Source organism: Artibeus jamaicensis, unplaced genomic scaffold (genome assembly GCF_021234435.1).
Source record: "Artibeus jamaicensis isolate MK-2021 breed Jamaican fruit bat unplaced genomic scaffold, CSHL_Jam_final scaffold_754, whole genome shotgun sequence".
NCBI lineage: Eukaryota > Metazoa > Chordata > Mammalia > Chiroptera > Phyllostomidae > Artibeus > Artibeus jamaicensis.
The window spans coordinates 1,967,554-1,980,902 of NW_026522054.1; the positions used below are offsets into that span (position 1 = coordinate 1,967,554).

At 48.6% G+C, this 13,349-nt stretch overlaps 2 protein-coding genes across 9 annotated transcripts in view; one reads left to right on the forward strand and one right to left on the reverse strand.

Annotated features, from left to right (window-relative positions):
• Positions 1 to 13,349, reverse strand: part of ENAH (ENAH actin regulator) — a 217,028-nt gene that overhangs the window by 201,986 nt on the left and 1,693 nt on the right. The window lies entirely within an intron of this gene.
• EPHX1 (epoxide hydrolase 1) overlaps positions 1 to 13,349 on the forward strand; it is a 30,100-nt gene that overhangs the window by 1,361 nt on the left and 15,390 nt on the right. The window lies entirely within an intron of this gene.

Genomic DNA, 13,349 nt, shown 5'->3' on the forward strand with positions numbered 1-13,349 from the left:
ACACCTAGGAGGGCCACGGGGTAGCTCCCTCCTGTTTCCCTGGAGGAGGTGAGTGGGGCGTAAGGACTGCTGTCTGCCCCAGGCGTGGGGTCTGCAGTTACGTGGGGGAAAGATGGACACGAAACAAGATAAATTCATGAAATGTGAAGAATGCTAGGTGTGTGCTGGAAGTTCATCCCTTCTCCTTCCTCACCCAGCCTGAGAGGGAGAAGCCTCCAAACTTTCCGCCACCTTCCACACGGTTCTGGGACAGGAACGAGGCCCAGAGAAAATACCTGCTGCGCAAGGCAGCCAGGGGGAGCTCAAAGCCTCCTGCTCCAGTCCCACCCATCCATGTGACCCCACCTGGCTCTCGTTGTACCTTGAGCATCCTGGTTGGATAGACTTATAGGAATGGATGGCATTTATGGGACGTGACTGTCGTTGGGCAGAAGGACCTTTAGAGAAAGGGCACTTAGCCACTGAAGGAGGTGCAGTGCCTCCCCAGCCTCTTCCTGTGGTGTCCTGGTATGTGTCTGAGTGACCAATGAGAGCGCACAGGGAGCTCCCACCTGACCAGGGCCCCGCCCACCCGCATGCCCAGGCTTAGCGGCTATTTGCCTGACTCTGTGGCTCTCCCCTTCCAGCCCCCTGGCCAGCCCAACACGGGCAGGCTGGAGCTACCCAGAATCTATTTCTTCAAAACCCACAGACATGGACCATGGCCCCGTTTACAAAACATGGAAGGGCTAAATGTGAGCTGGAGGCCACTGCTGAAGAAATAGTTCCGAGCACACTCACTGACACAGAAGCAGGCACAGAGTAGTCACATGGTGACTTGCGGGGCTTCTGGGACCCGCCTCTGACAGGGCCCATCTTCAGGGACTCATTCCTTTGAGAGGATACAACAATGCGGGAGGCCAACTGGCAGAGAAGGCGGACCCAGCTCTCTTGTCCCAGCTCTGCCCTTCACGTCACCCTCCCAGGGTCCCATCCACACAAGGACGAGCTCGGGCTGTCTGAGTCTGCAAGACTCTGCAGCTATGACATGTGATGGATCTGTGCTCGAGAAGTCCAGCGGGATCTCTGGGAAGGGAATTCTGCAGGCGGGGAGCATACAAAACGTGGCTGGGTGGGCCCTCCAGTGTTGGCCAAGTCCACTGTGTGCAGCTGAAATACAGTGCAGGCCCCGGCCCCAAGGTGCAGGGGGTGAACCTCAGACAGAGAGCCCAGGCCCAGCTGGCCTCCTGCGTCACCCGTGGGTGCGCTGCCTGTGGGTGTTCTTGGCTTAGGCCTGGCGCTTTAGGCTAAGGTGGAGCAGGCACTTTCCCCAAGCTGGAACCAAAGCTTTGCCAAGGAGCCAGCCACCCCTCTCCCTGAGGAGGGAGGAGTGGTGGGCGTCAGGAAGAGCTCCTGGGCCCCAGGATAGAACGGCGCAGTCCTAGCCCCCATTACACAGCAGTTGACCCTCGAACGACATGGGGTTGAACTGGGCAGGTCCTCTTACGCATGAGTCTATTTCAATAAATATGCTGGAAAAATTGGGGGAGACTTGTAACAAGTTGACGAAACTCATGGACAAATTTTTAGATTTTCTTAATAACATTTTCTTTTCTCTAGCTTACTTTAGTGTAAGAATGCAGTGGATAACACACATAACACAAAACAAGTGTTCTTCAACTGCTTATGTTTCCGTAAGGCTTCTGGTCAGCAGTGGGTGTTAGAAGCTTGGAGGGGTCAAAGTTACGTGTGGATTTTCAGCTGTATGGGGTGTCCATGCCCCTGCCCCACCTTGACCAAGGGTCAGCAGCACACCTAAACACACAGTTGTGCAAACCCAGTTCAGAGGGAGGCAGCCTCTTCTACCCTGGAGGTCTGTTTGTCTTTGGGGGGGGGGGGTCAAAGTTCATCCTTTCTCCCCCTCCAGTGCTACTTTCTCTCTCTGGAGTCCTGCCCAGGGCAGTCCTCCAGATGGGCTCAGAGACCTGGTGCGCGGTCTTCACACCCACTGGTCCCCACTGTTTGCCTTCGACTTTTGTTGCCAGGTGGGTGGGTGCGGTTCTCCCAAGGAGCCGACTTTGTGCACGGTCCAGGCGCCGCGAAGCCGCACCCATCGGGCTCTTCAAGGCCTAAGGGAAAGTGCTTGTGTAGCGGGAAAAATGTTCTTCTCTCTGAGGAGTTCAGAGACTTTCCAGAAGATTCTCTAGCCAACCCGAAGAGGAGGGCCACAGGCCTCATCTCCAGACAGGAACAGAAATTTTTCAGATGTTTTCATGGCACTCACTAGTGGGGTTAACTCTAGCAAACTACTTAGCCTCTTGGAGCTTCATTTTTAAATCTCTTCAAATGGAAAAAATACTCCTTCCTTCTCGGGGTGATTATAGCAGACCAGACGATGTGCTTAGTGTCCCCAGCCTCCTGTCACAGTCCAAGGATTCCTTGGACTCCCTCAGGCTGTGGTGACAGACACATGTGACGCCCTGGAAGGTTTTGAGTGTCCCCACCATGGGCCGGTCTGGCTGGCCTGAGCCCGGCTCCGGCCCCTTGTGAGCCTGTGAGGGTGGCAGGGAGCTGATGACCGGAGCAGAAGGCCGAAGTGTCTCTGTGGCATCAGAGAGAGCCAGGCAGTGCTCCATAGAGACACGGGACAGTGGGCTCTCCACCCTGCCCCAGGGGCCAGCACCTCAGGGTTCCCCTGGCAGCTCAGCCTGGGACTTGCCTTTCCCTGTGGAATGAGTGACCTTTGCTACACAGAGTGGCGACTTTCTGGTGCATTCTCTTCTGTTAGAACCGGAGACTCGTGGACCTTTTGGAAAGAGAAACAGTTTGCCGGTGCCAAGTCCCACATTTAACCCCTTAGTGACGAGGGTAGCTCAGGAAGTCTCTTGCCAAAATGGATATCCTTTCCTGCTTTCTGGTTTTTCTGCCTGTGGAGAACATCGTCCCTGGGAGGTAGCAGGAGAGGCTAGCCCAGACACCAGGTGGGGGAAGCCCCACCCCCATCCCGTTGCCTGGTCTGTGCCTCCTGCCCATGGGCAGGGCTCCTCCCAAGGTTATGGCCATACTCTGTCAAGAGGATGCATCTTAATTTCAGAGCTGTCCCAGGACCTTTGGTTGGACTCCACAAGCGCCTCAGGCTTTTGTGACTTATTCCGTTTTGCAACCTAGACGTTGCTGCAAACAAGCCAACCTTGCCAAGATGTTTAGGAACTCAGAACATTTCTCAAAAGGCCAACCCTTATCTTCAGGGCTGTTCCCATGAAGCACCGGCCCTTTCACTGTGTCCCAGACAAGAAAAGGGCTCAGGTTACTGAGCCAGGGCCGGCCTAACAGTGCGATCCTGTTACACACTATTGAGGAGGCTTCCAGACGGGGAGCTCACGGCCGAGGACTAGCCCACCTGCCGGAGGAGGGCGGGGTAGTGTGGCTCAGGGTGGGAAAGGAATCAAGCAGGCGTATTATATGGCCTGCTCCTATTGTCCCCTGAAACCGGAGTCTCTCTCTACTCAAATAGAGAATTGGCAAGTGTTGAAATTCTGCAGAAGGTCATGCATTTTTCTCAGAGGTAGTGAACTGTGTTCCACTTGAGTTTTTTTCTTCCTGTAATTTAGAACCAATGGAAAACCTGGCAGAACGTGATGACATGGAACAGGACTTCACATGAAACTCCCTGACCAGGGGCACACGGCCACTTCTTCATGGGGAGAGTCTGGTCTATTCTCGTGATACATAATGTAAGGCTGGCAGTTCATGCAAATGAGTGTGTGGGGGGCCCCAGCTCAGGGGCGTTTCTCCTTATCCCAGGCCATGCTCCCTTCTCCACACGTCTGTCTGCCTTCCAGCCACACGGGGACCCTCTGCCCTGCACTCTCACGGAGGGTCACCGTGTAACTTCCCATCTGGGGTCAGATGGCACTTCCTCAGGGAAGGTCCCATCAGCTTCAGACTAGGCCCCCTCCCTGCTTTCGTGTGCCATGTGCTGGCCACTCTACCTGAGTTAACTCATCAAATCCTCCCAGCTCTCTAAGGGAGGTCCTTCATTCTCCCACCTTACAGATGGGGAGACTGAGCCCTGGAGGAGTGGAGTGAGTCACTGCCCTGAGATTTTGTGGCTGGCAAGGGGCGGCGCCAGGATTCAAAGTAGCCAGATAGTGCCTGACCACCCAGCAGGCTGGCTCCTGTCTCCCTGAATGGTTTCGTCAGGCCAACGGTCCCAGATTCTTTCCTTTCTGTCCCTACAGCATATGGAGGATCGGGGGACAGCGCAGAGTCCCTCTGAGGCGGTGGTAAGGTCCCTTCACTCAGGCCCCAGAACAGGGCTCCCCTAAGAAGGCTGCCCCTCACGCTGTTTTTACTTCTTTTCCTCCCCTGCCTTTTTGCCTTTAAACCACATTTTCCCTTTTGCCTGGTGCTGAAACCAGCCAGTGCTCCCAGGGCTGGGCTCCGGGTCCCACACGCAGGGCGCTGAACAAGGCCCTCCTTGGTGTGGAGCCTTCTGCTCAGCCCAGCTCACCCGCATGCAGCCTCACCCCACAGCGAGTCCTGGATCAGCCACTGGGGCGCAGGGGAAGTGGCCGTGCGTGGAGAGGCTGGCAGAGGTCTGGGCTGCACAGGTCAGGGAATGCCCCCGCCAGGGTTCCCCCCATCTGTGGTGGGCCAGCCTGCCTCCCAGAGTGGGCTGTGCTCCAGTGGGTGAGCCTGGGAGTTTGAGGACTCACTTCTGGGAAGCCCCTGGGAGCCCCGGGGCCTCAGTGCCAGTGTTTTGGCGCTGGTGGTGGAAACGTCCCTTTCTGTGTCACCTTGGCAGGCTGGCCCTGGGATGGATGGGAAGCCATCTATTTTTCCCTTTGCTGGGTGTTCATTTTACCTTCCCCAACGCAGGTTAGGAGGGGCCCAGGCCTGAGGAAGCACACAGACCCCTGTGCCCACCTTGCTCCCTGGCCTGGCATCCCAGGGGCACACGGTGCCATCACTTCCTCCCTCTGCCCCAAGGGTTCTGCCCAGACAGGCCTCCTCCAGAAGGAGCTCGGGGTTCTCACACTCAAATGAGTCTGACTCACAATCAGGACCGTGGCAACCGGCAGGGCAGGGGGCAGAATTCCCACGAGTGTGACAAGGCTGGGCCTTTCTCAGCAGGCTCAGGGCTGCGTCATCTTGAGACATGTAGGAACAGTCGAGTTGGCAGATGGACAAAGGGGTCTCCAAGTCAGAGGAGGTGCGGGCTAGAGACACGCACGGCTGTCACCTGTACAGAGGTGGCAGTGGGAGCCACTTTCACAGAAAGGGCAGCCCCATTTGGGCGCCGGTTCTCTGGCAGCCTCGCCAACTTTGTTTACCCACTGTCACATTGCCACCAGGCCTCTGGCCCTCAGCTGCCCACATGTCCCCACATTAATCTTTGTCCCAAGCACTTCTTGGCCACTAGAAAGTCACGCAGAAGGCGTCCTGGCCGCAGCTGCTTGAGCGTGTTCAAGCTCGGGGACTGTGAGGGTGGCTGAGCCGCCGCTGAAGTGGAATCACAGGGTCTGTCACCATTGTGGTTTCGCATATTTTTTAAAAAGGCATAATCTGGTTTTGAGTTGACAGTACCGGCACTTGGTAAAAGTGATTTTTTTTTTTAAGTTGCAAAAGCTTATTCTGTGAAAGTCTATTTCCTCCTTGCGGGCGGCCACTGTTGCGAGCATCTGGGTGGACTGCAGGAATAGCCTGCACCAGGGACATGGGGCGTCTGGCAACCACTAATCCTGCACATTTCTCTGCACCGCGCTGTTTTCACTTCACTATGCATCCTAGAGATTTGTCCATATCGGCATAGAGATTTGCCCCTTTTTCACCTTCCCCATAGTATTCACTGTACCACGAGGCCACTGCTTATTTCACCAGTCCCCGGCTGGTGAGCATGTGGGTTGTTCTGAATCTGCTTTTACAAAAGAAAAACAAAAGCAGTGAATATTCTCGTCCCCATAATATTTTATGTAAATGTAAATTCAGTATTTTAAAGAGAGAAGTTCCAGGAACTAAAATTGCGTTGAAGGCCATCTGTATTTTACATTTTGACAGGTACTACAAAATTGCTTTTCATTTAGGTCTGAATACTTGCAGCCAGCGGGACCACACTCTTTTCTGTCCTCAGTAAGAAAGTGTCTATTTTTCATAAAGTAGCTCAGAAATGGAACATTAATACGGCATGAAAATGTTAAAGACCAAGCAGTGTTCTTGAGAGTTGGTCCACTGGGGGACTTGCTGTATTTTCTTTCCCCCCTGACTTTCTCAATTAGATAGGGTTATGTTAGGCTTTATAGAATAGAAAACTCAAAATAATAGTGGCTTAAACAATATAGAAGTTTATTTTTCTGCCATGCAAAGGGAGTTTGAATAGTCCAGGCCCGGGCTGGTGGCTCCACAGCGAACCCAAGCTCCTTCTGTCTTTCTCCATCATCTTTCTCCATCATTTCGCTCTCCAGCGAATTTTTGGAGAGTCTGTTGAGAAATGGCTTGCTCCATTCTAGCAAGCACTTCTATCCTCCAGATCACTTCATGGTCCAAAGTGGCTACCAGAGTACAGCCATCATACCTACATCCCAGAAAGCAGGAAGAGGAAGGGAAAAGGTGCCGGCTCCCCAGCTGAGTCAGTGCTCTTTACATCATCTTCCACACACGTGCAGGGCCCTCGTGCTGCTGGGCAGGCTGCACACTGGACGATGTTAGGGAATGCCATTGCCAACTTAACAAATAAAAGCATAGGCTATAATAAAAGATAAAAGGTGTTCATCTGAGCAAAGGAGGAATTGCAATCCAGGGCACAGATTTATGTAACAGCCTAAATCGTGCTCCAAAGGAAAACAAACAAGGGTTTATAAAGGGCAAACTCCTAAGAGCTTTCTCATTTTGGTCCTCCGTGAACGTGAAGGACGTTGGCCTGGTCAGCTGGGATTGGTTAGGCCCGTTACGTAAATGGAGGATGCTGGTTTGTGGAAATGGATGGAATCCTTTCAAGGTGAAGAGTGCAGACAGTCTGGAGACCACAATAAGGAGGAAGTCAAGTCCATATATGTCCATGGATCAATCATGGATCCAAGATGTATGTTGTCCAGCCTTGAGCTGAGTTTAGCAATAGGTCAGAGTTGAGTTCAGGCAATAAGGTCAGAACTTCACAATAGTTCCAGGAACTGGACGTGCCGAGGTCCCATTTCCTCAGTGACCTCCCGACTCTACTTTAAGCGGCTCTCTTAGCCATGCCGATTCCATTTTACTTTCTCCATCATCACCATCCACATCGTCATCATCATTCTCTCTCAACTTACAACTACTTTCTAGCGGCTGCCAAGGAGGTGTCTTGTGACAAAGGCAGTATATTAGGCGGATTTTTGGAGAGTCTGTTGAGAAATGGCTGTTTTTCCTAATTCACGCAAAGATAATGCCTGAGCTTGGCCTCAAGCACAGGTACAGCTCTTTGTCACACTTAATCACTTTGTCATACTGAACTGCAGGGAAGGCAGAGAAACATAGTGTTTAGCTGGGCTTCTCTAACTAAAAAATTCCATCACCAAGAAGAAAACACGGCTGACCGTCTGCCGTGCTATCTCAGCCTGTTGGAATGTGTGCTGGAGCGGTCAGCTTCGTCAGGGCAGCTGGGGTCCAGCGTGGCCTTGCGCAACCTGCCGTCCAGTTCTCCTTTTCCGCACGCAGCCATGAAATCCTCACACCGCCAAGTGCGTTTCCTTGGTTTACTCACGCCTCTTGGCATGCACAGATGATCTGAATTGCAAACACAGTTTCCAAGTCAAAACTCCTGGTTCAGCTCCATCATGATGGAGTGGTAATTTATAAAAGACATAAGGGGACTCCTGTCAGCTAGTTCAGAAAACAATCAGAAACGGCTGCCCTCCTCCAAGTTCCTAACTGTCAACTCTGACACCGAACACAGACATGGGTTCTTGCGGTTCTTCACCTACACCACGCACTCTCTTTCTTTCCTCCACACCTTTGCACACTCTCTCTTTGCTCCCTGGATTTGCCCACCATTAAATCCTACCTGGTAAACTCCTATTAATTCTTAAAAACCCCATCAGTGTCCGCTCCTCTGGGGAATATTTGCGGTGTAACTACTCCTGCTTCTGCTCCCTTCTCTTCCACATACCGCCATGTGCTTCTTAACAATGGAGCTGTGTTCAGAGAGATGAGCTGCTAGGCGATTTCATCATTGTACCAGCACCGCAGAGTGTATTTACACAAACCTAGATGGGACAGCCTACTGCTCCAAGGGGACAGGCATGTGACTGTACAAAACGACAAGACATTAAGTCAAGCACAGAAAATTATGCAACCAGGAAGTGAGGTAAACATTAGGTAAGGTGATGAGACCTATGAGGCTGCGGCTGGCCCCCACGGCGTCCTGTTGCAGCAAACTTCTTTTTATAAAGAGTACACTCTAAAATAACAACAAAAAGCACAGTACAGGGAGCACGTAAACTAGTAACATGGTCATTTATTACCAAGTATCATGCACCGTACATAACTGCATGTGCCGTATTGTTGGACTACAGGCAGAGCAGGAGGGTTGTTTACACCAGCACCACCACTAACACATGAGCCATGCATTGCATTAGGTGACAGATATTTTTCAGCTGCATTACAATCGTGTGGGATCGCTGTCATTTATGTGGTCCTTCGTTGACCGAAACATCATTCTGTGGCACACAACTCTACATATTTTGTATCAGTTACTAGAAGGGTAGTATTTGTTCATCTGTTTGTCCTACTAGAGCGCGAACTCCTGCAGGTACAAGGCTATGTCTTCCTCCCCGTGTCTGCAAGGACCCCCGGCCACAGTCACGCACAGTGTTTGCTGAACCACCCACCCTCTGCCCCGAAACCAAATTTATACTCGTTTTCCCAAGGCACAGATCCAAATCTCTTATTTACTTTAAAAGACAATGGCTCCTTGATACTCTAAAGACCACATCCAGATTATAGAAAAATAGTTCACTTGAGTTTAAATGAATCCTATGTTTTAAAACTTGTAGCTTTGCCCGAAGCATAACAACTTCTCATGTTTGGTTACGAAACCGATGTGCCTGTTAACAGTGCCAGAGAACAAAGCACCCACTTCATTTGAACTCCTATATTTAAAATTGCCCTTTGTCAGAGCCAGAGAGACTAAGCTAATAAATTGCTTTATTTGTATCATTTGTCACTTTCAAATAGTTTACATTTAGTCGGCCTTTTAAGGGTAATGGCCAATCACATGGTTCAACTAGCTTTTCAACTTGAACTCATTCCTGATTTTTTTTTTTCCATGTTTTATAAACGCTTGCCCAGAACTTGACCTCACTATAGAACTGGGGGAATTAAAATGCATATAATGTCATTTCTTATCTGATTAGTCAATTATTGCACCTCATATTTCCTTATAAGCTTAGCCTCCTGTAACTCAATAACCACTGTCCTCCTGTTAGTGTGTTTTAAAAAAAAGCAGGCTGTTTTACAACAAAAACCACACTTTTCTTACTAGGCAAGCTAATCATTTGTTTTTTTAGGAAGGGTATTGTGGTTCCAAGAGGGAAGAAAATGCTTTCATGCAGAAAGGCTTCCTCCCCGCCAGCACCCACCCTTCTCGGCAAAGTGTTTTGTCACTGTTCTGGAAAAGTACGCTAAAAAACAAAACCAGAGTCTAACTGGATAAACTGTGTTTCTGGAACTTTGAGGGTGGGTCCATTAAGCTCTCATTCTGGGTGCTGGTGTAACAAAGCAAGCACTCTCAGTTTGAGCCGTACTAACAATCCTTGTGGCTTTTTCATAGTGTCTCCCCTAAACGGCGATATATTGAAGTGATTGGAATTGTTTTCTACCCCAGCAGGAGCGGACCACATAGAAGAGATAAATACAGCTCTCCCTGGAAAGGTAGAGGCCTAGCAAACAAAATTCCGCCCCCAATGCTGAGAATATCATTTCTATGGGCAGATAGAAAAAAAGAGCAGACCTGCTCCCAGGGACATGTCTGGGAAAGGGCTGGTGACCAAAGACGTGCACAGCCTATGCTGTTCTTCATCCTCCCGTCAGTCCTTGGTGAGGACACCCGTGAAGGACAGCAGGTGCCCCAGACCACAGGTGTCTGCACGGTGCACTTTCTTACTTCCAGCTCCCCAGTACACAAAAACTGAGACATGGCTATGGGGCGTGGCTACATAATCTACCAGGGACAGTGTCTCTTTGGAGTCTCTTCCAGCACAGAGACACCCCACATAGCAGTATGGGATTAGGCAGAGCACCTGCTTTGAACCAGGCAATCTTCATAAACAGCCTGTGACATTGGCATTATTATCCCCATTTTACAGGCAAGGTCATAGACGCTCAGTGACTTGCCCAAAGTCCCCCCAACTAGTAAATGATAGAGCTGAGATTTGAACTACTTGAACAAGGAAGCAAACTGGATGTTCCTTCAGTATAAACTCCAGGGTGGTCCAGTTTTAAAGTCAAAGGTAGTCAGACTTGCTGTTTGGTGGGGGGGGGGAGGTATCCCATGGAATGGGGGTTGTACATGTAAGACAGGCTGGCTCCTCAGAAGATAATGCCCAGGCGGACCACCCTGCTTCCTCGAACTCACAAGGTATTTGCATAAGACTTGATATATGGTGGACTGGGAGGTAGATAACACGTACCCAAGTGACCCAGCGGTTACGTCTGTTTGTGGCTGACTTCTGAATCAGCAGGTCTCACTGATACAACCCAAGTGGGTTGTCACAGCTGAGGGGCAGCCTATAGGCAGTGGGGAGGCCTGTCAACTGGGGCCACCCAGGCTCACAACAGAGCATCCTGGCAGAGACCGCTCAGTGCACCTCTGAGCTGTGTCAGTGCACCTGCCCAAGTCTCACCCTTCAGGTCTCTCTTTTCTGGGCTGCACACAGACCTATCCGTCCCCTTTCTGTATATTGTAATCACCAGGGACTTTTCAGTCATTATTTCTTTAAATAGGTTCTCAATTCCTTGCTCTCTCTCTCTCCTTGTGTCCCTATGATGCAGATGTTGTTACGCTTCATGTTGTTTTAGAGGTCCCTTAAACCATTCTCATTTAAAAAATTATTTTTTCTTTTGTGATGTTTTGACTGGGTGTTTTTTTTCTACTTTGTCTTCCAAATCGCTGGTTTGATCCTCTGCTTCATCTAATCTGCTATTGATTTCTTCTAGTATATTCTTCATTTCAGATATTGTATTCTTCACTTCTGACTGGTTCTTTCTATGGTTTCTATGTCCTTTTTTATGCTTACTATCTCTTTGTTGAAGTTTTTCACTGAGTTCAGTTGTAGTTGAGTCTTGGTTGCTGCTGGCCCATCTGTGAGTGGGAAGGGTTGACCCTCAGACTGGCTAATTATGATTGACCCTGACCACAGTGTTCAAGCTGCTCTGTGGAGATTGACCACACAAAGCAGAATTGTCCCCAGCAGAGAATGGTTCCCACCACCAGATGTGTTGGTTCTGGGGCCTTCTTGGAGGGGGTCCAATGCAGGTCAATGTCAGACAGTGACTGTGATCAGCCCTGAGCTACCTGTTAGGAGCTACAAAGCGATCCAGTTTGTGGCTGCCTCTGCTGGACCTGGGTGTGTGCAGGACGAGTCAGAAACAAGACAGTGTTGTCCACTTTTACCACTCTTATTCGACATAGTAGTGGAAGTCCTAGCCATACCAATGAGACAAGAAGAAGAAAAAGAAATTGGAAAGGAAGAAGAAAAACTGCCATCATTTGTAGATGACATGATACTGTACATAGAGAACCCCAAGGATTCCACTAAGAAACTGCTAGAACCGATCGATGAAATCAGTAGAGTAGCAGGATACAAAACATATATTCAGAAACTGGTTGCACTTTTATATATTGATAATGGACTATCAGAATGGAAACTGATAAAACATTCCATTTATGATTGCTCCCCCCCCAAAAAAAAAACAGATAAAATACCCAGGAATAAATTTAGCCAAGGAGGTGAAAGACCTGTACTTGGAAAATTATAACACACTGAAGAAAAAAATGAAGATGATAGAAATAAATGGATAGGAAGAATTAACATTAAAATTACAATGCCACCCAAAGCAATTTCATTCAATGCAATTCCTATCAAAATACCTATGGCATTTTTCATGGAACTAGAACAAATCATCCAAAAATTTATATGGAACCACAAAAGATCTTGAATAGCCACAGCAATCTTGAAAAAGAAGAGCAAAGTTGAAGGTACAATACTACCTGATGTGAAACTATACTACAAGACTATAGTAATCAAAACAGCATGGTACTGGCATAAAAACAGAAAGACCCAGACAACAATGTGGTGATTGCAGGGAGTGCAGGGGTGGGTGTGAGTAGAAGAGGGCATAAGGAAGATAAATGGTAATTTTAAAATACAATAAAATAAACTATTAAAAAACAGACACACAGATCAATGGAACAGAGTAGAGAGCCCAGAAATAAACCCACCTATATGGTCAATTAAACTATAGCAAAGGAGATAGAACATATAATGGAGTAAAGACAGTACTCAATAAATAGTGTTTGGAATATTGGACAGATACACGTAAAAAAAATGAAACTAGATCACTGTCTTACACCACATGAAAGAATAAACTCAAAATAAATTAAAGACTTAAACATAAGGCTTGAAACTATTAAACTACTATAAGAAAGTGGGCAGTAAGATCTTTGACATTTCTCTTAGCAACATTTTTTCCGATATATCTCCTCTGGCAAGGGAAGCAAAAGAAAAAAATAAATAAATGGCACTACATCAACCTAAAAAGTTTTTGCACAGCAAAGGAAACCATCAACAAAATGAAACAACCACCTCCTGAATGGAAGAAGATATTCACCAATGATGCATTGATAAGGGGTTAATATCTAAAATTTATAAAGAACTCAGACAACTCAACACCAAAAAAAAACAATTAAAAATGAGCAAAGTACCTAAATAGACCCTTACTTCTCCAAAGAGGACTTACAGATGTCCTCTGAAAAGACATCTGTAGATCTATGAAAGGTTGCTCAATATCACTAACCATCAGAGAAATGCAAATTAAATCACAATGGGCTATCACCTCACACCTGTCAGAATGGCCATGATCAATAAATCCACAAACAACGAGTGCTGGAGAGGATGTGGAGAAAACTGAACTCTCATGCGCTGTTGGTGGGAATGCAGATTGGTGCAGCCACAATGGAAAACAGTATAAACATTTCTCAAAAAATCGAAAATGGAACTGCCTTATGACCCAGTGATTCCACTTCTGGGTATATATTCAAAGACGCCATGGATGCACAGTCCCTAAGTTCACCTTCCCCAGAGGATCGTAACCAGAAGAGCAGCTTGAGGTATCCAGCC